This window comes from Arvicola amphibius, chromosome 4 (assembly GCF_903992535.2).
Source record: "Arvicola amphibius chromosome 4, mArvAmp1.2, whole genome shotgun sequence".
Taxonomy (NCBI): domain Eukaryota; kingdom Metazoa; phylum Chordata; class Mammalia; order Rodentia; family Cricetidae; genus Arvicola; species Arvicola amphibius.
This window is the reverse complement of record NC_052050.1, coordinates 107,094,925-107,117,308: the sequence shown is the minus strand read 5'-3', so window position 1 is coordinate 107,117,308 and position 22,384 is coordinate 107,094,925. Positions and strand designations below refer to the sequence as shown.

The 22,384-nt window shown below is 38.8% G+C and overlaps 1 protein-coding gene across 1 annotated transcript in view; it reads right to left on the bottom strand.

Moving 5' to 3' along the window:
- The window catches only part of LOC119811870 (zinc finger protein 431-like), a 32,062-nt gene that overhangs the window by 8,624 nt on the left and 1,054 nt on the right, over nucleotides 1–22,384 (bottom strand). The window lies entirely within an intron of this gene.

The following is a 22,384-nucleotide window of genomic DNA, read 5'->3' as shown; positions in this document are numbered from 1 at the left end:
ATGTTTATGACCCAAATATGAGGGCAAAAACATTTGTAAAATAACATTATGAAAGCTTAAATCACACATCAAACCCCACCACTAGTAGGAACAAGACAAGGCTACAACTCTCTCCATACCTATTCAAAACAGTACTTGAAGTTCTAGCTAGAGCAGTAAGACACAAAAGGAGATAAAAGGGATACAAATTGGAAACGAAGTCGAACTTTTGCTATTTGCAGATGATATGACAATACACATAAGTGATCCCAAAAATCTGATGAGGTTACTCCTACAGCTAATAAAGTTTCAGTGATGTGGCAGAATACAAGGTCAGTAGCCCTCCTGAATACAAATGATAAAGGTGCTACAAAGAACTCAAGAAACTGGTCATCAAAAGAACAAATAATCCAATAAAAAATGAAGTGCAGACCTAAACAGAGAATTCTCAACAGAGGAATCTAAAATGGCTGAAAGACACTTAAGGAAATGTTCAGCATCCTTAGTCATCAGAGAAATGCAAATCAAAACAATTCTGAGATTCCATCTTACACCTGTAAGAATGGCCAAGATCAAAAACACTGATGACAACTTATGCTGGAGAGGTTATGGGAAAAAGGGAACACTTCTGCATTGCTGGTGGGAATGCAAGCTGGTACAGCCCCTTTGGATGTCAGTGTGGTGATTTCTCAGAAAACTAGGAAACAACCTTCCTCAAGACCCAGTAATACCACTTTTGGGTATATATCCAAAGGATGCTTAATCATGCCACAAGGACATGTGCTCAACTATGTTCATAGCAGCATTGTTTGTCATAATCAGAACCTGGAAATAGCCTAAATGCCCCTCTACTGAAGAATGGATAAAGAAAATATGGTACGTTTACACAATGAAGTACTACATAGCAAAAAACAAATAAACAAACAAACAAAAACCAAAATTTTGAATTTTGCAGGAAAATGGATGGAGCTAGAAAACATTATTTTGAGTGAGGTAACCCAGACCCAGAAAGACAGTTATCACATGGACTCACTCATAGGTGGTTTTTAAACATAAAGCAAAGAAAGCCAGCCTACAAACCACAATCCCAGAGAACTTAGTCAGCAAAGAGGACACTAAGAGGGACTTACATAGATCTAATCTACATGGGAAGAAGAAAAAGACAAGATCTCCTTTGTAAATTGTAAGCATGGGGACTTTGGGGGAGGGTTGAAGGGAGAAAGCAAGAGGCAAGGAGGGGAGAAGAGAAAAATGTAGAGCTCAATAAATAAAAAAAGATCTAGACATTATTAAATTATATCTAGAAAACTTAAATTATTTCTAATGATCACTACTGAGTATTTTTTCAAGGTGTTAGTGTGTTGCACACAAAAAAATTCAGTACATTTTGAGGTCTGGAGTGTCTCTTTAGACATTACCAGCTAAGCATGTAGCATCCATAAGGCTTTTCAACAATTTGACAGGATTTCAGATTTTCTGATGAAGCATACTCAACATACCCAGTGAATATATTAGAAGATAAGAACACTTAGAAGACTAGAAGAAAATCACCAGATAGGCAGAAACTTCAGAATCCGTAGAAAAAACACTTACTCTCTAAAACAAGCACGTTTACTATCTACTAAAGACAATATCAAAATTTAAGTAATAAAATATATAACTACTAAAGTCCCACAAAGTCAGAAACTAATATTCAATTGAGACATTGATCAACATTAAAAAATGGCATCTGTCATGTATTCCAAATATTCTTTTCACACTAATTACTGGAAATCCCAAGACTGAAGTTCTGTGAACAGATTTGTAGAATTCCTACAAAGATACCCCAGCCTTCTCCTTAGCTATTTGTACCATTCTTATGTTTCCTTTTAAAGTTTTTTAAAATTTTAAAAAGAACCTCTGAAGACCTTTTTTGTTAAGTTCGTTTGCTTGTTTTTGAGATAGTTTGTCTGTTTAACAGTCCTGGCTGTCCTGGAACTCTCTCTGTAGATCATGCTGGCCTAGAACTCACAGGGATCTTCCTGCTTCTGTCTCCAGAGTGCTGGGATTAAAGGTGTGCTCCACCACCACTTGGCAAGACTTTTTGTTTGTTTGTTTGTTTTTGAACACAATGAAAATAAAAACAGAAGCCAAAACTGTGGATCATTCCTCTAATCTCCTAATTCAGGAGGCTGAGGCAAAGTGAGAATCACATGGTAAGAGCCTGTTTCCAAGAAAGACAAAAGAAAATTATACATTACATATACATGTATAACTTTCAAGATGTACTTTCAATTCTAGAATAAAGAGTAATTTTATTAGAAACAGGGAGTTCTCTGTGGGTTTGGCCCAGTCTAGTCTACAACATCAAGATCCACTCCAGCCATTTCTATAGTAAGAACCAAAATCTGAATAAAAAATAAAATATAAGATGAAAAGATTTTTAATGGTGTTTTTTGTCTGCGAAGTCCCTGGCCAGCAAGGGGCCCTGATCCTGTACCAGAAGATCCGTCAGAGAGGTGAGTGAGTTCCTGACTGGTGGCATAAGCCTGGGAAACGGAGCACAGACATTCCTCAACCTCCTAAACTCCCTGGTCATTCTGCAGGGGCTTCTATCTCCTGCTACTGCCTCTCTCATCCTATCCCATCCCAGCTTGCACCCAGGCAACCCCTCCCTTCTTCCTCCTTTTTTGGGGGCCATAAGATCCCCCAGCTCAGCCTGTTTGGGCACCAGGACAGGGTGGTGGGTGCAACCGGGCGGGAGTTCCTTTACTTCAATAGCCTGCTGGCAGCAAGGTAGGCCTTTTGTCTGCGAGGTCCCTGGCCAGCAAGGGGACCTGATCCTGTACCATAAGATCCATCGGAGAACATTTGAAGGAAGAGATGGGCAGGCGCCAATGCAAGAATTCCTCCAACAATCTGAAAAACAAATGAAAACACCAGAACCCAGCGAACTTACAACAGGAGGACTTGAACACCCTAATCCAGAAGAAGTAGAAAAAAATTGACTTTATGAAAGCGATAGAGTCCCTTAAACAGGATGTGAAAAACTCCCTTAAAGAAATGGATGAGAAGAATAACAAAAATTTCAAGAAATGAGTAAATCCGTAAAAGATAGCCTAGGTTGAAACCAAGAAAAAACAACCAAACAGATAATGGAAACAGTTCAAGACCTGAAAACTGAAATGGAGGCAATGAAGAAAACACAAACCAAGGGCCGGCTGGATATGGAAAATCTAGGTAAACAAACAGAGACTACAGAAACAAGCATAACCAACAGAATACAAGAGATATAAGAAAGAATCTCAGATGCTGAAGACACCATAGAGAAAATAAACACACTGATCAAAGAAAACAGCAAATCCAACAAATTCTCATCACAAAACATTCAGGAAATCTGGGACAAAATAAAAAGACCAAACCTAAAAATAATAGGGGTAGGAGAAGAGAAGAATTACAACTCAAAGGCCCAGAAAATATATTCAACAAAATTATAGAAGAAAATTTTCCCAACCTAAAGAAAGATATTCATATGAAGGTTCAAGAAACATACAGAACACCGAATAGACTGGATCAAAAACAAAAAACAAAAAACAAAACACCCCATCGGCATATAATAATCAAAACACAAAACATACAGAATAAAGAAAGGATATTAAGATCTGCAAAGGAAAAAGGTCAAGTAACTTATATTATAAAGGTAAACCTATCAGACTTACACCTAACATCTCTATGGAAACCATGAAAGCCAGAAGGTCCTGGATAGATGTACTGCAGAAACAAAGAGACCATGGATACAAGCCCAGACTACTATACCCAGCCAAGCTTTCGTTCACTACCAATGGAGAAAATAAAATATTCCAGGATAAAAACAAATTTAAACAATATGTAGCCACAAATCTAGCCTTACAGAAAGTAATAGAAGGAAAATCACAGCCCAAGGAATCCAACAATGCCACAACAACTCAGACATCTAGCGACCCTTCACAGGCACAACTCAAAGAAGGGAAACACACAAACTCTACTACTAAAAAAATAAATAAATAACCGGAGTTAACAACCATTGGTCATTAATATCACTTAATATCAATGGACTCAATTCACCTATAAAAAGGCACAGGCTAAGAGATTGGATACAAAAACAGGATCCAACATTCTGCTGTTTACAAGAAACATACCTCAACCACAAAGACAGACACCTACTCAGAGTAAAGGGTTGGGAAAAGGTTTTTCAAGCAAATGGACCTAAGAAACAAGTGGGTGTAGCCATACTAATTTCTAACAAAGTTGACTTCAAACTAAAATCAATCAGAAGGGATGGAAAGGGACATTTTATTCTCATAACAGGAACAATTCATCAGGATGAAGTCTCAATCCTGAATATCTATGCCCCTAATATAAAAACACCCACATTACTAGAACTCAAGGCAGGCATCAAACAACACACACTAATAGTAGGAGACTTCAACAGTCCTCTCTCACCAATGGACAGGTCAATCAGACAGAAACCTAACAGAGAAATAAGAGAATTAATAGAGGTAATGAATCAAATGGACTTAACAGACATCTATAGAACATTCCACCCAAATAGGAAAGAATATACCTTCTTCTCTGCAGCTCATGGAACCTTCTCGAAAACTGACCACATACTCGGTAACAAAGAAAACTTCCACAGTTACAAAAAATATTAGTAACCACCTGTGTCTTGTTGGATCACCATGGAATAAAGTTAGAATTTAACAATAATTCTATCCCCAGAAGGCCTACAAACTCTTGGAAGCTGAACAGTCAACTACTGAACTACCCCTGGGTCAGGGAAGAATTAAAGAAAGAAATTAAACTCTCTTGAATTCAGCGAAAATAAAGACACAACATACCCAAACCAATGGGACACTATGAAAGCAGTGCTAAGAGGAAAGTTCATAGCACTAAGTGCCCACATTAAAAAAAATGGAAAAAGCCCACATTAGAGACTTAACGGCACAGCTCAAAGCTCTAGAAAAAAAAGAAGCAGACTCACCCAGGAAGAGTAGAAGACTGGAAATGATCAAACTGAGGGCTAAAATCAACAAAACAGAAACAAAGAAAAGAATCCAAAGAATCAATGAAACAAAGAGCTGGTTCTTTGAGAAAGTCAACAAGATTGACAAACCTTTATTCAAACTAATCAAAAGGCAGAGAGAGAACATGCAAATTAATAAGATCAGAAATGAAAAGGGGACATAACAACAGACACTGAGGAAATTCAGAGAATCATTAGGTCTTACTACAAAAGCTTATATGCCACAAAGTTGGAAAATGTAAAAGAAATGGACTTGTTCTTAGATAAGTACCATTTACCAAAATTAAATCAAGACCAGGTGAACAATTTAAATAGATCTATAAGTCGTGAGGAAATAGAAGCTGTCATAAAAAACCTCCCAACCAAAAAAAAAAAAAAAAAAAGCTCAGCTGATGGTTTTAATGCAGAATTCTACCAGAACTTCCAAGAAGAGCTGATATCTATTCTCCTTAATGTGTTTCACATAATAGAAACAGAAGAGTCATTGCCAAACTCTTTTTACAAAGCTACAGTCACCCTGATTCCAAAACCACACAAAGACCCAACCAAGAAAGAGAATTACAGACCAATCTTACTCATGAACATCAATGCAAAAATTCTCAATAAAATTCTGGCAAACAGAATCCAAGAACACATTTAAAAATTATCCATTACAATCAAGTAGGTTTCATCCCTGAGATGCAGGTCTGGTTCAATATACGGAAATCTATCAATGTAATCCATCATGTAAATAAACTGAAAGAAAAAAACCATATGATCATTTCATTAGATATGGAAAAAGCATTTGACAAAATTCAACACCCCTTTATGATAAAGGTTTTGGAGAGGTTATGGATACAATATAATAAATATATAAAAGCAATATATAGCAAGCCAACAGCTAATATCAAATGAAATGGAGAGAAACTCAAAGCCATTCCACTAAATTCAGGAACAAGACAAGGCTGTCCACTCTCACCATATCTCTTCAACACTGTTCTTGAAGTTCTAGCAATAGCAATAAGACAACATAAGGAGATCAAGGGGATTCAAATCAGAAAGGAAGAAGTCAAACTTTCGTTATTAGCAGATGATATGATAGTATACATTAGTGATCCCCAAACCTCTACCAAAGAACTCCTACAGCTGATAAATAACTTCAGTGAAGTGTCAGGCTACAAGATCAACTCAAAAAAATCAGTAGCCCTCCTATACACAAAGGATAGAGAAGCAGAGAGGGAATTCAGAGAAACTTCAGCTTTTACGATAGCCAAAATAGCATAAAGTATCTTAGGGTAACTTTAACCAAGGAAGTGAAAGATCTATTTGACAAGAACTTTAAGACATTGAAGAAAGAAACTGAAGAGGACACCAGAAAATGGAAAGACCTCCCATGCTCGTGGTTGGGTAGGATCAGCATAGTAAAAATGGTAATTCTACCAAAGGCAATCTATAAATTCAACGCAATCCCCATTAAAATCCCAACAAAATTCTTCACAGACCTTGAGAGAACAATAATCAACTTTATATGGAAAAACAAAAAATTCAGGATAGCCAAAACAAACCGATATAATAAAAGTACTTCCGGAGGCATTACCATCCCTGACTTCAAACACTATTACAGAGCTACAGTATTGAAAACAGCTTGGTATTGGCATAAAAACAGAGATGTTGACCAATGGAATCAAATCAAAGACCTGGATATTAACCCACAAACCTATGAACACCTGATTTTCGACAAAGGAGCTAAAATTATACAATAGAAGAAAGAAAGCATATTTAACAAATGGTGCTAGCATAACTGGATTTCAACATGTAGAAGAATGAAAATAGGTCCATATCTATCACCATGCACAAAACTCAAGTCCAAATGGATTAAAGACCTCAATATCAATCTAAACACACTGAACCTGATAGAAGAGAAAGTGGGAAGTAGTCTACAACATATGGGCACAGGAGACCACTTCCTACATATAACCCCAGTAGCACAGACAATAAGGGTAACATTGAATAAATGGGACCTCCTAAAACTGAAAAGCTTCTGTAAAGCAAAGGACACTGTCATTAAGACAAGAAGGCATCGTACTGATTGGGAGAAGATCTTCACCAACCCTGCAACAGACAAAGGTCTGATCTCCAAAATATATAAATAACTCAAGAAACTAGACTTTAAAATGCTAATTAACCCAATTAAAAAATGGGGTACTGAACTGAACAGAGAATTCTCAACAGAAGAAGTTTAAGTGGCCAAAAGACACTTAAGGTCATGCTCAACCTCCTTAGCAATCAGGGAAATGCAAATCAAAACAACTTTGAGATACCATCTTATACCTGTCAGAATGGCTAAAATCAAAAACACTAATGATAGACTTTGCTGGAGGGGATGTGGAGTAAGGGGAACACTCAGCCATTGCTGGTGGGAATGCAAACTTGTGCAACCACTTTGGAAATCAGTGTTGTGGTTTCTCAGGAAATTGGGAATCAGCCTACCTCAGGATCCAGCAATACCACTCCATGAAATATACCCAAGAGATTCCCAATGAAAAAAGCATTTGTTCAACTATGTTCATAGCAGCATTATTTGTAATAGCCAGAACCTGGAAACAACCTAGATGCCCCTCAATGGAAGAATGGATAAAGAAAGTGTGGAATATATACGCATTAGAGTACTACTCAGCAGTAAAAATCAATGACATCTTGAATTTTTCATGCAAATGGATGGAAATAGAAAACACTATCCTGAGTGAGGTAACCCAGACCCAACAAGATGAATATGGTATGTACTCACTCATTAGTGGATTCTAGCCATAAATAAAGGACATTGAGCCTATAATTCATGATCCTAGAGAAGCTAAATAGGAAGGTGAACCCAAAGATAAACATGTAGTTATCCTCCTGGATATTGGAAGTAGACAAGATTGCCAGGCAAAAATTGGATACTTGGGGGTGGAGGTGAGGTGGGGGTAAGAAGAGATGGGGAGATAGAAGTGAGAAGAGGAGGATGGGGAGAGCTTGGGGGAATGGGACAGTTGGGATGGAGGAAGAGTGGATATGGGAACAGGAAAGTATATATCTTAATTAAGGGAGCCATCTGAGGGTTGGCAAGAGACTGGACTCTATAGGGGTTCCCACGTGTCCAAGGAGATGTCCCCAGCTAGTTCCTTGGGCAGCTGAGGAGAGGGTGCCTGAACTGGCCATATACTATAGCCACACTGATGAATATCTTGTACATCATCATAGAAACTTCATCTGGCGATGGATGGAGATAGACACAGAGACCCACATTGGTGCACTGGACTGAGCTCCCAAGGTCCAAATGAGGAAGAAGGAGAGAGAACATGAACAAGGAAGTCAGGACCACGAGGGGTGCGTCCAGTCACCGAGACAATGGGACTGATCTAATGGGAACTCACCAAGGCCAGCTGAATTGGGACTGATGGAGCATGTGATCAAACGGGACTCTCTGAACATGGCTGACGAGGAGGGCTGACTGAGAAGCCAAGGACAATGGCACTGAGTTTTGATCCTACTGCATGTACTGGCTTTGTGGGAGCCTAGTCTGTTTGGATGCACACCTTCCTAGACCTGGATGGAGGGGGGAGGACCTTGGACTTCCCACAGGGCAGGGAACCCCTACTGCTCTTTGGACTGGAGAGGGAGGGGGATGAGGAATGGGGGAAGGGAGAGGGAAATGGGACAAGGGGAGGAGGTGAATATTTGTAATAATAATAATATAAAAATATAAACATTAAAATTAAAAAAAGATTTTTAATGGCATGTTTTGTTCCAGTTGAAAAGGACTATGAAAGAATGGAGTCATGGTATCTGTTTCATTCCAGGAAAAGGCAGATACATGGTGAAAGTGAATTGCAAAGTGAGGTATAATTTAGGAAATGAATATGACAAAAATTACTAACAAACTGCTTGCTTGGAACTAATCAAGAAAGATACAAATGAAAAAGAAACAAAAGCCTACAAGTACTTATTGTTAGGAATATTTCCTAAGCGAGCTCTCTAAATTCCAATCAAGCCAAATCAAAACAAGCCAAATTAAGAAATATCCACGTTTAATGGGAGATCTGCGCTCTCGGGTGGCCCTGAGGGGAAAACTGGGAAGCCGTGGAAACACAAACCCCAGGGAGGGAGAAAGAGAGACCAAGTGTTCTTCTTTTGGGGGATCACTTAAGTACCCTGGGGAGTGGTCCTGACCCCTCCCCCGACCTGGTTTGCTGGGATTTGAAGTCCAGACCAGGCCTGGGGGTTGGGATAGATGCGAGGGACTGGGACCTCAGCTCCCAACCTAACACTTATGAGTACATTCATGAACAAAATTAAAAATCAAGAAAGAAATAGAAAAATGTAAGCAAGCAAACCAGCACTAAGCCCACGTCCAGCCAAAAATTATAAGGAAAGCTTCCAAGCAAACATCAAACTTTAGCTTGACTTTTAAGAGGATCACACAACTCTTAGCACAGGATGCATATTCAACATTTATTGAATGATTAAGTAATAGAATGCAGTGAGAATAATTTCAGCTGTAAAGCAACTCACTGCCTCACTAAAAATTGGTGAAATCATTTATAGATGTTTTCTTAAGTAAACATTTAGGTAGAATGGTAATGGGTGGCAGGGACCACATGGTGACCATTGCTGTTGGACCAATTCTGGCATTTACACTTTGCAGACCACAATTCTCCAGCACTTTGTTATGTCCCCTCTCAATGATTTACACTATGCATTTGTGAGTTTCCTTATGCCTTTTCCTTTGGGATATTTTGTGAAGGCTTTGAAAGATAAAAATGTATAAAATGTAAACAAAATAATTCTTTGGAAAAGGTACCCACCACAGTGGAAACACATCTGTGTATGACTACACACAGGAATCCCCACTGTGCCCTCCTGATTATACCAAGAACAGTTAGAGATTTAAAGCATAAAATCAAGATCCAGAGCCCAAGGACAGTAAGGGCAAGAGCTCAGTTAATAATTATAGAGGAGTTCCAGCACGAAGGTCACGGACAAGATGGTGCCCCCAGTTCAGGTCTCACCGCTCATCAAGCTCGGCAGATACTCAGCCCTGGTCCTAGGCATGGCCTACGGCACCAAGCACTACAGTTACCTAAAGCACCAGGCAGAGGAGGAGAGGAGGGTGGCAGCGGAGGAAAAGAAGAGACTAGATGAGCTGAAACGGATTGAAAGAGAACCGGCAGAAGCTCAAGTGAAGCGCCAGTGAGCTTGCCTTTCTTAAGTCACTGAGGATGAATAAAGCTTTTTGTGTGATGCTCCGGCAAAAGTAAAAAATAATAATAATTATAATTATAGAGGAATCAGAATGGTACAGTATAATTAAAAAGGAGTAGGATATCAGGACCTTCCCTTTTGGAAGCATATGAGAGAAACAGGCCCATATACTAACACTAGAACACAAAGGAAAGCAATTAGGGAACAACTCAGTGCTAAGGCTGCAGCCTGCCTCCTGAGGAATGAAAATTGCTCTTAAATTAGTGTCTGGTCCCCAAGAAAGTCCTTGCCCCTAGGTCAGACATTTGAATAAGAGCCTCCAGTACCACAGGGGCTTGAAGAAAGTATTTGTTTGATAAAAGCAGTCATTCTTCTTAGTTCTGGCAGAAGGAACTTGTGACCCTACCATCCTCATAAAAGGACACCTGGTGGAGTTACTGAACCTTTGAGAATGAAAGGCATTTAGATACTAGCTCAAGGGTGGATTGGATCTGCTTAAAGGCAGACTCCTTTGTGAATTTAGCTATACTAGGAAAGGTGTAACAGTGGAAATGGTACCTACCTGAACTCCATGATGACCAGGATGTGGTAGCAAAGGTGTCTGAGCCTTCAAGCACTAAGGAAACAGCTCAGTTGCCTGTAGTTCCCATCCCTAAACTTCTCAGCCATTACCCAAAAAAGGTACCTATTGGACTGTGCAGACCAATGGAATGGTCACAGCATTTGGCTAACAAATGGTTTGGAACAGATCATGAACCACAGATAGAAGCAAAACTGAATGGAAAGCAACAGCCTTTAGACCAGCGATAGGGAATGGAGGTTTGAGGGAGGGAGTGAAGGTTGGGGGGGGGGGAGAATATGGCTGTTACTGAGGAAGGAACCAACACATCAGCACAACATACTGAAGTAATAACAAAGCTGTTAGCTATAAAACCAAAAGCTAAGCAAGGGAAAAGGGAAATCTATATCTCTTTAATTCATGGTATGTTTGCATTGGTTTAGCTATATGGTCATCAAAATAAAAACTACTAACTGACAGATGAATGCAAAACCATTTGGTCAAGGGAGGCATGAATGTAAATGACAAAAAAATAGCAAATGCATCAAAGTTTATGTAACCCACGTAAACGCACACATATGCAAGACAGCCAAGACATCTAAAAGTAATGAAACAGACAAACTGTCATCATGTTCAATTAAGACTAGAAGATTAAAAATTCCTAGGAAACAAATTCAGGATGGTTTATCAGGTTTATCAAGGATGATAGATCACAAAGTTGGTAAATTTGAAAGCTTATACCAACACTAAAAAATGAGGGAGAACTAAATTAAATCCATATAAATCTTTGAGAATAACTATTAAAAGTAACCCATAACAGAAAATTAAGAAACTAGAGAATGTTACCATATTTAGCAAAGAAGAAATTGTAATGGTAAAATTAAAAAATGCTACAGGATCCCTGGCAGTGGCAGGCAGCAGTGAGCAGGGGGTCCTGAGAGCAGCCAGTCCCAGGCAGGGATGGCTGCAGGTCCCCAAGTGAGCAGTGGCTGGTCCCAGGCAGGAAGACACACAGTGGCTGGCAAGAGAGACATGGATAGGCATGCCATGAAGAGTAAGGTTGGATATTTATTACAGAGGGGGAAGGGAGAAGGGGAGAAGAGCAGACACACACACACACACACACACACACACACACACACACACTCACACACACACTCACACACACACACACACACACAGAGAGAGAGAGAGAGAGAGAGAGAGACAGAGAGACAGAGAGACAGAGACAGAGACAGAGACGGACGGACGGACAGACAGACAGACAGACAGACAGAAAGACAGAGAAGAACAAGCCCAGGCTGGAAGCTGAAGGTCAGCCAGCCTGTTGGGGGTGGGAAAGAAGGGAGGGAGTGGGCGTGGCTTGTCTCTTAAAGAGACAGAACAGATCATTACAGAAATCCTAAGATTACATAAAGCATTAGGACATTTAAGGACTTGTGCTTTGTTCCAAAGGTTTTATAAAAGGAATCTTAAGTTATCTTGCAGGCCTGTAAAGACAGGGACACCTTTATCCAGCACTTAAAACTAGATTCAGACATGAAGTACCATTTGTAATATGGTCTCCTAAACAATTTAATTATAAACTGAAAAGAGATTTCATTGGACTCTTGAATACTCACAGATGCCTATATGCCTGCACCCTTGTAGATGTAAGAAAAGAGCTTGGATTAGCTAGCAAAGTCACAGACCAGACCAGTCGGCAACAAAATACTTACTCTAGTGTTGCACAGTCAGATATTGCTGCCCAATAATTATTGGTTCACATCAAGGAACATACTTTATAGGTTTAAAGTCCAGAAGTGGTTCCAGACTATGAACATACAGTGGGTCTTCCATTTAGCATATAACTCAACTGCAGCTGGCAATATAGAAAGATGGAGACTGCTTAAAACCAACTTATTACAACTCAAAGATTCCCCCTTGGAAAAGGCTATTGAAATTGTATGCTATGAGTTAAATACCAGACAAAGATTGACTAGAGCTTCTCCCTTAGAAGACATTAGTAAGTCAGACTTAGAGATGGAACAACAACCAGATATTTCCTGATCATGCAGAGTAATTTCCCAAAATTTGCTTACTAGAATGGAAATACTCAAGACTTAAAGGAGACCTGGAAAAGACAATAAAATCTGGACCACAGACAAGGGAAATGTGAACCTTAGAAAATTAGATGACCTACAAGTATAATGTGCCTAGGACCAAACCCAATATATTGGATTTGCATTTTCATCAGGATAGTAATAGTCTTAGCATTAATTAACTCAGCTCTGGTGCTAACTGGACATTTTATCTTCTGCCCAGACAGAGAAGGAAATAGAAAGTGGCAAGGCAGTGCCCTAACAAATTAAGCCTTATGCCTCACAGAATGTAATAAGAAAATAAAAAGAACACAAGATGGAACAATGCCATGGTATGTATCTGCTGGTCTAAGGCACCCAGGACACAGTCCCTGGGACAACTCCTGTTAAATTCTATAAAGTTAACAATACCCATCGAGTCAAGCTCAGGCTCTTCAACACCACCATTGTGTGCTTCACCATCACATCACCATTGAGAAGTCAGTATCAGAAACATCATCACCTTGATCAACAACCTTATCTATAGCAACAGGAACAATAAATGGAATAACCACAATACCAACAGCTAACAATACAAACAAACCAAGAGTAAAGGGTGACATTTTGACATACCCTACTACATCTTATATGAATTCCTACCATAACACTGGGGTCATGAACACTTCATCCTAAACCTCACATACACCAGGAATGTATTCTAATTTCAATATGATCATTGTGAAGCTATTGGAAATACAGTTTGTTATAGTTATTGTGATGAATTAGAAAGGAGTCCATAGACCTATCTCAGTATTTTTCTAAAATATTTGGAACAAAAACAGTGATCTATAAGTCTCTACTAGACCCAAGGAAAACTTCTTGGTGTGAGCATGGATTCTGCAAAACATATTTACTTTATCTTAGTTTGTACGGACAATGAAGTACCAGTTTAGCACATACACCCATTGTCTAGGAAACTGGGGAAGGATTTTTTGTTCCTACTGATTCTTTCCTATGGACTACTTGAACTAATACAGCAGGTATCTGCTACACAGAGAAACATACCATTTCACTTGGGGCTAACATCTTTGTGACCACGCATCCTCTCTCTGTCTAGTGAGTTCCAAATGTTAGAACTGACCCCTTAGGTCTTTGCAAGCCCACTCACAAACCTTGACAATGGAGTCTTTTAAAAAAATATTTATTTATTTATTTATTTATTTATTTATTTATTTATTTATTTATTGTGTATACAATATTCTGTCTGTATGTATGCCCGAAGGCCAGAAGAGGGCACCAGACTCCATTACAGATGGTTGTGAGCCACCATGTGGTTGCTGGGAATTGAACTCAGGCCCTTTGGAAGAACAGGTAATGCTCTTAACCTCTGAGCCATCTCTCCAGCCCTGGCAATGGAGTCTTAACTGCATGCTCTATGAAGATCTTCCAACTCATAGATAACATCTATTACACCACCAGAGATACATTGGGCCTCACTTTTTATTCTGAAGAGCCTGTCTGGCTATATAAAATGCTACTGGAGTTACATCTCCTTTATAAGGACAGTCTAACATTTGAACAGAGACATGTTTTTGACTCAGGTACTCTATTATAATAATGAACTGAAGATGACTTGCTAGGAAAAGCTAGGAAAGTCATTAATGACATTTCCACTGTTCTTTCCTTTAACATGCCACCATTACAGCCAATGGATTATAGGGTTACTAGGGATACTGAGCCTGTTGGAAGAAAGATTGAAACATTTATCAGCTGTACTCAAAGCAGACACTATTGCCTATTTCCATGAGGTTAGCAAGTTTAAAAATGCTCTTTATTTCATGTGACTGATAGGATATTTAGATTTGACTATTCTTGCTTCCCTATATAGATAATATTCTGCTGGATTAAGCAGAGCTCTTGTTTTTGTATACATCATGTTGGCCCCTTTGGAACATAAATTTCTTATTATTTTGGCTTGTTTAGTAAACTTCATTTTAGGAGCAACTATGAAAATGATCATCAGAGACTACTATCACCTCAAAAGAAACAAACCAGCTATATTTGATTCTGGAAGACATATCTGTGCAAACCCTGATAAAAAAAATTTCTTCAAGAAATGTTTCATCTCCATGATGACACCTCAGGCCAGAAATACTCTATCCCAGATTATTGGTTCTGCCTTATTACATCATTATCATTTTGCAAAAAAAAAAAGAGAGTGTATATGCATTGGTCAGAGATGAATGCCTCTAGAGACTCAGCAGACTTCCTGATGCTTTCTCATCATTTGATTTTTCATAATATTAACATACAAAAATCTGAGAAACAACATTGTAAGGTAATTATGAAGCTTACTGAACTCCTACTTCCTCTTTCCTTTAATAAAAGAAGAAATACCTGGTCCACGGCTATGGCCAAATGCTGCTGCTTGGCACTGACCAAGTTAAGATGATGCTCTACTAAGACCTGCTTAGCTCCATGTCCTACAGTTAAAATCTTGTTATGTTCACCTTTATAATATTTTTGGTTTGAAAGTGATTGCATTTCCTTTTACTTCTGAACATATTTTCAACTTGGTGCATACCAAACCTGAAAAAATATAAATTTAGGAAAATATATGTCAGAGGGATCACAGCAATATCCTGTATTTTACATTGTTTCAACCATTTTAATTAATTATTCTTTTACTTTCTGCCATCTATTTTTCTGCATTTATTTGCCTATTAGTAACATGCTTTCTTCTTTTCCTGTTGTGGCCCAAATTTACAAATTCCTAATAATTCTTGTCTGTGGTTACCATTGTCATTGTGTATGCCTCAAGAAACGGAAGAAATGTAATGAGCATAGGAAAAAAAAGCCTTTTAGGTGTGTAAAAATAGCCTAGTCAGGCATCCCTCTACACACAAGGCTGTACCTCATAACAGGAGGCCATTGATAACTCACTCAAGATAACCAGACACAGCACTAGAATGTCAGGATGCCCAGTGGAGATTATATAATCAGAGACCAAGAGCAATGCTCTTGCATATCTGGAGAAACGTCACCTTGATCTATACTGCAGCTAGAGCATCTCCCCCAGGATCCAGAGACCTGTTAGAGTTTGGACCTGACCTTAAGCTAAGATACATCTAACGTGGGAAAACGGGCTTAGGATCTTAGTTTGGAATTTAGAGTGTGAATCTTGTGTAATGAACGTCAGCATAATAAAACATGGCTTTTGTAATACTAATTATGCATGTCTCCCTTCTTGCTCATGAAAGTTGGGATCATTTTCCTATGATAGATGATTAAAGTCTGCATCAGAGTGAAGGAATAAAAACTTCTCCTAATCAAATGCAACAAATAACAGATTTTAAAGGAAACATGATATGACTTGTATTATACTAGAAGCAACTTGTTTTGCTGCAATTGTTTTATAAGTAAAAAAGCAGTTCTGAAAATAAACTTACCCCATTTTTATGTGCATGTTTATGTGTTTGAGAGAATGTATTCCCTGTGTGTAGAGGTTATATACCAGAAAAGATGGTATCAGATCCCCTGGAAATAGAGTAGCACGTGGCTTTGAACCTCTGAACTTGGGAGCTGAGATCCGAACTCAGATCATCCCTAAGAAGAAACATGTGCTAAGTGACCTACCAAGCCCCATAATACTTTTTATCTAATAAATTACAAGTCTTTCACAGGTTAACAGCAACAACAACAACATCTAAATAAATAAATATAGTAAATAAATCATTCTTGGGAACATGATGCATATTAAGAGGTTATATATGGTCAGTTTATAGTTTGCACCATAAATTGAATACAATCCAGCAACAATGCCCAAAAATTTATTAACAGGAAAGAGGATTCCAAAGCTACATGCAAAGTGGAAATACTAAGAATGCTCAATTGTATTAGTGAAATGAGTACACAGGTTGACACAGTGTGACTTCTATTTTTACAATAAGAGGTACACTAATCAAGAAAATGTACAATATTTCTGATAGAATAAAGGTAATGGAGAGAAAAAGCTAAGAACAAAAGCAGAAAAATATAGTTAACTTGTAATCAAAGGAAACTCAGACAGGAAATGTGTGATCTTGGTCAATGTTACCCAATTATCTATGATTCTATACATACAGAAATTAGTAAACACATACTTTATAACTCATACAAAATTAACTCAATGTGACCTTTAAAACATGTGTGTTATGTTTCTTACCCTCCAACTGATGATATTTCTTCCAGAGAGGCTCTATTCTCTCGCGTCGTACTCCAAACTCCCTCTGTAAATGGAGGTGATCTTCTGCAGAGCCACCAATGGCTCTACAGTCACTCATGCTCCCTTGGGGTTTCAGGCAAACCCAGATCCACTCATGCCCAATCAAAATACAATATACAAAAATAATATCTGCTTCCTGCCACATTGGATTGTGGCATAAGACATGGAATCTGCCCTGTTCACCTGCTTATCACACCTGAGATACCTCTGCAGCTCAGAAACACCTTTTGCCCCCTCTAACTGAGCCTCACTGACTCACACCCTGGTGGCTGGCAGTAGCAGCAAGCATTCTAGTTCTGTGTGCTGAAGGGTGATCCCCAGCACCACTTTTCTAAAATTTTCTACTATCTGCAACATTTATAAGACAAACCTGAATGTGGAATGCAATATTCAGAACTTCTAGAAACCAGGCCTTCAGTTTTCCAGTCTGTCTTCCAGTGCACACCAAAAGCAGTGCCTGTGTGTGTGGACACTGGACGCTAATATTACAAGCACCATAGCCTACCATGCCAGGGTGGCAGAGCCTCCGCCACCCATGGAATCCACATTCACCGAGGCTCAGAATGCAACAGTCATTGCTCAGATCACTTAAAGGGCCAACAGATCTACTGTCTGGCTCATGGTTCATCCCAGTGCCAGTAGCTTGGACTCTGAAAGCTCAATCTGCTCTTTCTGCCTGGTCTAGGGACAGTCACCCCCACACTCACCATGGCATGGCTTGTGGTCTTCCTTACAGCTCCCTACAGCAGAACCAGAGAAGAATCCTGGAAAGAACCTGTAAGCTACCTCCCACTGGTGCTCCTAATTGTTAAGACTTCCAGAGTCCCTCATTAGCAAAGATCACCCAGCTTGGCCTCAGGAAAGTATCAGCTCCACTACTAAGATAAGCAAAGATCAAATAACTCAGATAGCACAGGCTTTCCCAGATCTGGCTTCCAACCTAGGGTCAGTCAGGGCTCTAGTCTGGAAAATCTGTAATTTAGTAGAATCTTCCATTCTCCCAAAGCACTTCCTGTTCCCTCTTCCAAAAGCACAGGGTCATTTGTGTGCACATTCCATTACAGACTCAATGTCCAGTGCAAACAACCCTTATTTAATAGCTAGAAGGTCCTGTAGTCAGACACAGGTCACATTCAAACAGTAACTGTTGTTAAAGCCAAAAGAGGCCATTGATTAGAAAACAATAAAGGGTCTATCGGAGGTCTCAAAGAGATACTAGAAATCATGTAATTACAATTCCAAAAAAATATTTGTTAAAATGTTGAAAGAGGCATTATGGGCATGTGTTTCAGAGACTAGGGATTTATATTAGAGCACACCAGGTTCTACTCATAACATTTCTCTCAGGTTATACATCTTAAACCTGGAAAACACAGTCATGTTAGGTAGGGCCACACCATTTTATATAGTTCTTGTATTTGGGTTGAATTAGTGTAACTAGAGTAATTTGGTTTCAGAAAAGTTCAGTTCTTTTCCAGATTTTTGATTGCCTAGTCTCTGAACGCAAGAAATGGCCAGTCAGGACACTTACAGATCATCTAAGATTACCTCACTCTACATTGCTAATGTCAACTGCTGTCGCAGCAGGAAAGCTTTTCCCCTCCTTCTTGTCCATCCCTTTCTGTTCTGTGACTACACCTGCTTTACAGTTGATCGGTGAACTCAATTCTTACACAGTTCTGGTATGGGATGTTCTTCTGTATATGTGTTAAAACGCTCGGCAATGTACATCCACATAAAGCCTAAGAAAGCTTAAAAGGGGGCTTCTAGACCCACAAAAATGGCAAGCATAGTTTCTTGGTAGCCACAATTATCCTTTTCTGGATGGGCTCACAGTGAGCAGGGGCATCATGGGTCCTTAAAGAGAGGTGCAGTTAAAAACTGCACAGCTTCTTTAAAAACTGCGGCTTGCTGGTTCACCAACATAAACACCTCTGACTCTTTCGGGAGGTCCAGCTTTGAAGCATTTAAATGGGTTTGTGAGCAGAGTGCTACAATTTGCTTAATGGCAACATAGACTTGCTGTGTGCCTGAAAATGGGGCAATGTGCATGACTCTCATAAGCAGCAAACATGCCTCCTCCATGTTGGACTAGGCAGAGCCAACAGGCAGAGTTCATACTAGCCATACCCACTTAGTATTAAAAAGAAAAAAAAGTTCTCCTGGTCAGAAAATAATTACAGATACACAATAAAGGCAGATTCAGATGAAAAAGACATCTAAGTTGGTCATAATGTTGGGAAATGTATGTAGGCTTGTAATAGAGAAGAAAAAGAGGAGAGAGAGTTATAAAAAGAAATAAATCTTTAGAGACTGTAAAAGTAATATAAAAGAGTACAGACAGTCACGAATTAAATGAATAAAGAAAAATAAGCCACATAAAGATGAATATACACAAAGAGTCTGGATTATATATATTATTGTGTTTTCTTTTAACTGTTTGACTGTGAACAAGCTAAGTACAGAGAGACATTTCATTGTACAAGCTACTAATCTAATCTAACCTAATATATTTTAAAGGTATCTTGACTTCAAAATTTGAGTCTAAGGATATGTTGCTTTGGAAAAGAGATTCTGTTTTTGTTTCCAGAAGAAGAGAACCTGTAGATTCCTTCCAGACAAATGTGGTTCAATGGACCAAGACCCTCTGAAAGGTCTCCTTAAACCCCAAAATTACTTCACCCAATAAAAAGCAGGAAGCAGTTTGGAGAGAACTATGCCCAAATTCCAAAATATTGTTTGTAAATGATTATTTACATGTAAAGGGGAAATATGCTATAGAGATGAATATGTTGAATTGGTATGAATCTTGGTCTATTGATACAAATTTAAGATCAATTTGTTATATGTATATTTCTGCTCTTGATTAAGGTATTGTATTTGTGCAGCTCATTTAAAAATGTAATGTAAAATTAAGAAATAGAAGTTAATAGATAGTCGTCAAGCTTGTAGTCATGTTACAGAGAAATATTTCAGATGGATAGGTATTCTTCAATTCTTTCAAAGACTAACAGAATATGACATTTAAAATGTTTTAAGAACTTAGGACTTTTCATGACAATAAGACACATCTACTCCTGGCAGCACCAATCTGCTTCAGGAGGATGATGGGCATCGAAGAGGTTCCTTCTGGAGTTGGTTAGCCATATGGGCAAGAAACAGCTCTTGCCTGGACTACTTGATAATATGCTGTATGAACTGGACATGCAGGACCCACAGAAAAATGACTGCTGAAGTTGCTTAATGAAGGTGAGACAGTTCTTCAGGGTTCCTGCTTTATGAAAGAGTTTGCCAGACATTCTGTAGGACACAGAAAAAAGTGACTGACAAACTGCCAATATAAGTGGAACTGTCTTTGAAATTTCCTGTTGCATGGGAAAGTCTGCTGGATACTATGGCCCTATAGGCTGAAAACTGGATGCCCCAGTGTTACAGAAGAACATTGGGTGACTGTCCAGGCAGCAAGATGTCTCTGTCATTTCTAGTGTTTTCGAAGTTGCTTACAATGTTTACTGGGTCATTGATGGAGTTGAAGAATAGATATTTATAATTATAGTTTTCCTTAGTTATGATAAAAGATAAAGTAGATATAAATATTGCAACTGCAATTCTTGTTTGATACCTGTTGTGTTATATGTAATTTTACTATGTTAAAGTTAAAACCATCCTGTTTATTTAGACAAATAAGGGAAAATGGTGTGGGAAGTCCTACTGTATATGTGTTGTTTTTATTGGTTAAGAATAAAGAAGCTGCTTGGGCCTATGGCAGCAGAATAGAGCTAGACAGGGAAAACTAAACTGAATGCTGGGAGAAAATAGGCAGAGTCAAGAGATGCCATGTAGCCACCAGAGGAAACAGATTCTAGAACCTTGCCAGTAGGCCACGACCTCATGGTGATACACAGATTAATAGGGATGGGTTAATTTAAGATAAGAGCTAATTAGAAAGACACTTAAGCTGTTGGTCAAACAGTATTGCAATTAACACAGATTTCTGTGTGATTATTTTGGGAGTCTGAGCAGCCAGGAAAGGAACAAGCAGTCTCACCCAACACAATTTTGCCTTCATTTGAAAGTCCCAATAAAAGACAGAGCAATTGGAGGACACTCATTCACTGGTCTACTTTTCGTTCTCACAAACCAGTCAAGGCCCAGCCTGGAAGGCATAGCAGGACTCTCTTCCTAGCCCTGGGCATCAGAGGCAGGATTAAATGTTCAAAGCAATTCTCAGTTACATAGTGTGAGGCAAGCCTGAGATACAGAAGACACTGATCTAAATCAGTTGTTCTCAACCTCCCTAGTGCTGTGACTGCTTAATACATTTCCTCCTGTCGTAGTTATTCCCCAGCTATAAAATTATCAGCCCTGCTGCTTCATAACTATATTTTTCCAATGTTTTTGAGTTGTAATATAAATATCTGTGTTTTCCAATGTTCTTAGGTCACTCCAGTGATAGTGTCATTTGATCCCCCAAAGAGAATCACAACCCCACCAGTTGAGGAAAAATTGCTCTAAACTGATATAAATAAGTAAAAATAAACATTTAGCACTTAAGGAAAGCTACAATGAAATTCTTCATGCCGAGGAAACACTGGGAAATGAAAACAAATAGAGATGAGAACAGCAAAGCATTTAAAGAAAAGGAAATGTAAAAAATGATACCAATAATTGACTTTTTAAAATGACAAACAGAATTAGAACACTTAGCTATGCTGACTGGGAAATAGAGTGGGCACTTCTCTGGTAGAGAGAATGCATTAATAAGACATTGTATGACTTTGTAAAATATTAGCTGCTGAATGTTGTATCCTGACTGAATTTACAGCCTGTGTCTCAAACCTCTCAGCTGACTAAGCAGTGTCAACTGGGATTGCACGTTTGCATAAGAAGGAACCCTAACTGAAAAACTGAATACTCAGTCGTTCAAGTTACCCTCCATAAATTGTACACTCACCAATTCTCTTGGCTTTCATTCACACAGATAGAATTAATACATACTGGGAAATTACACAGACAGTCACTCACCCTGCCCCACCAGGTCCTTCTTTATAACGGAGACCCCTGCAGTCTTAACTTCGGTCTGTGATCTGGCTATTGCTAGTCTGTTACCCCTGCAGTGTACACAGTACATTGTTCCTCCTCTTATGGTCTGAAGAGAGAAGCCATGCTCCACACACAAATTCTTTTTCCTGTTACTGCAAGAGATAGCCCACTATGTGATTCAAACTGGCAATTTCATAGCTCTGTCATTCTACAGACTT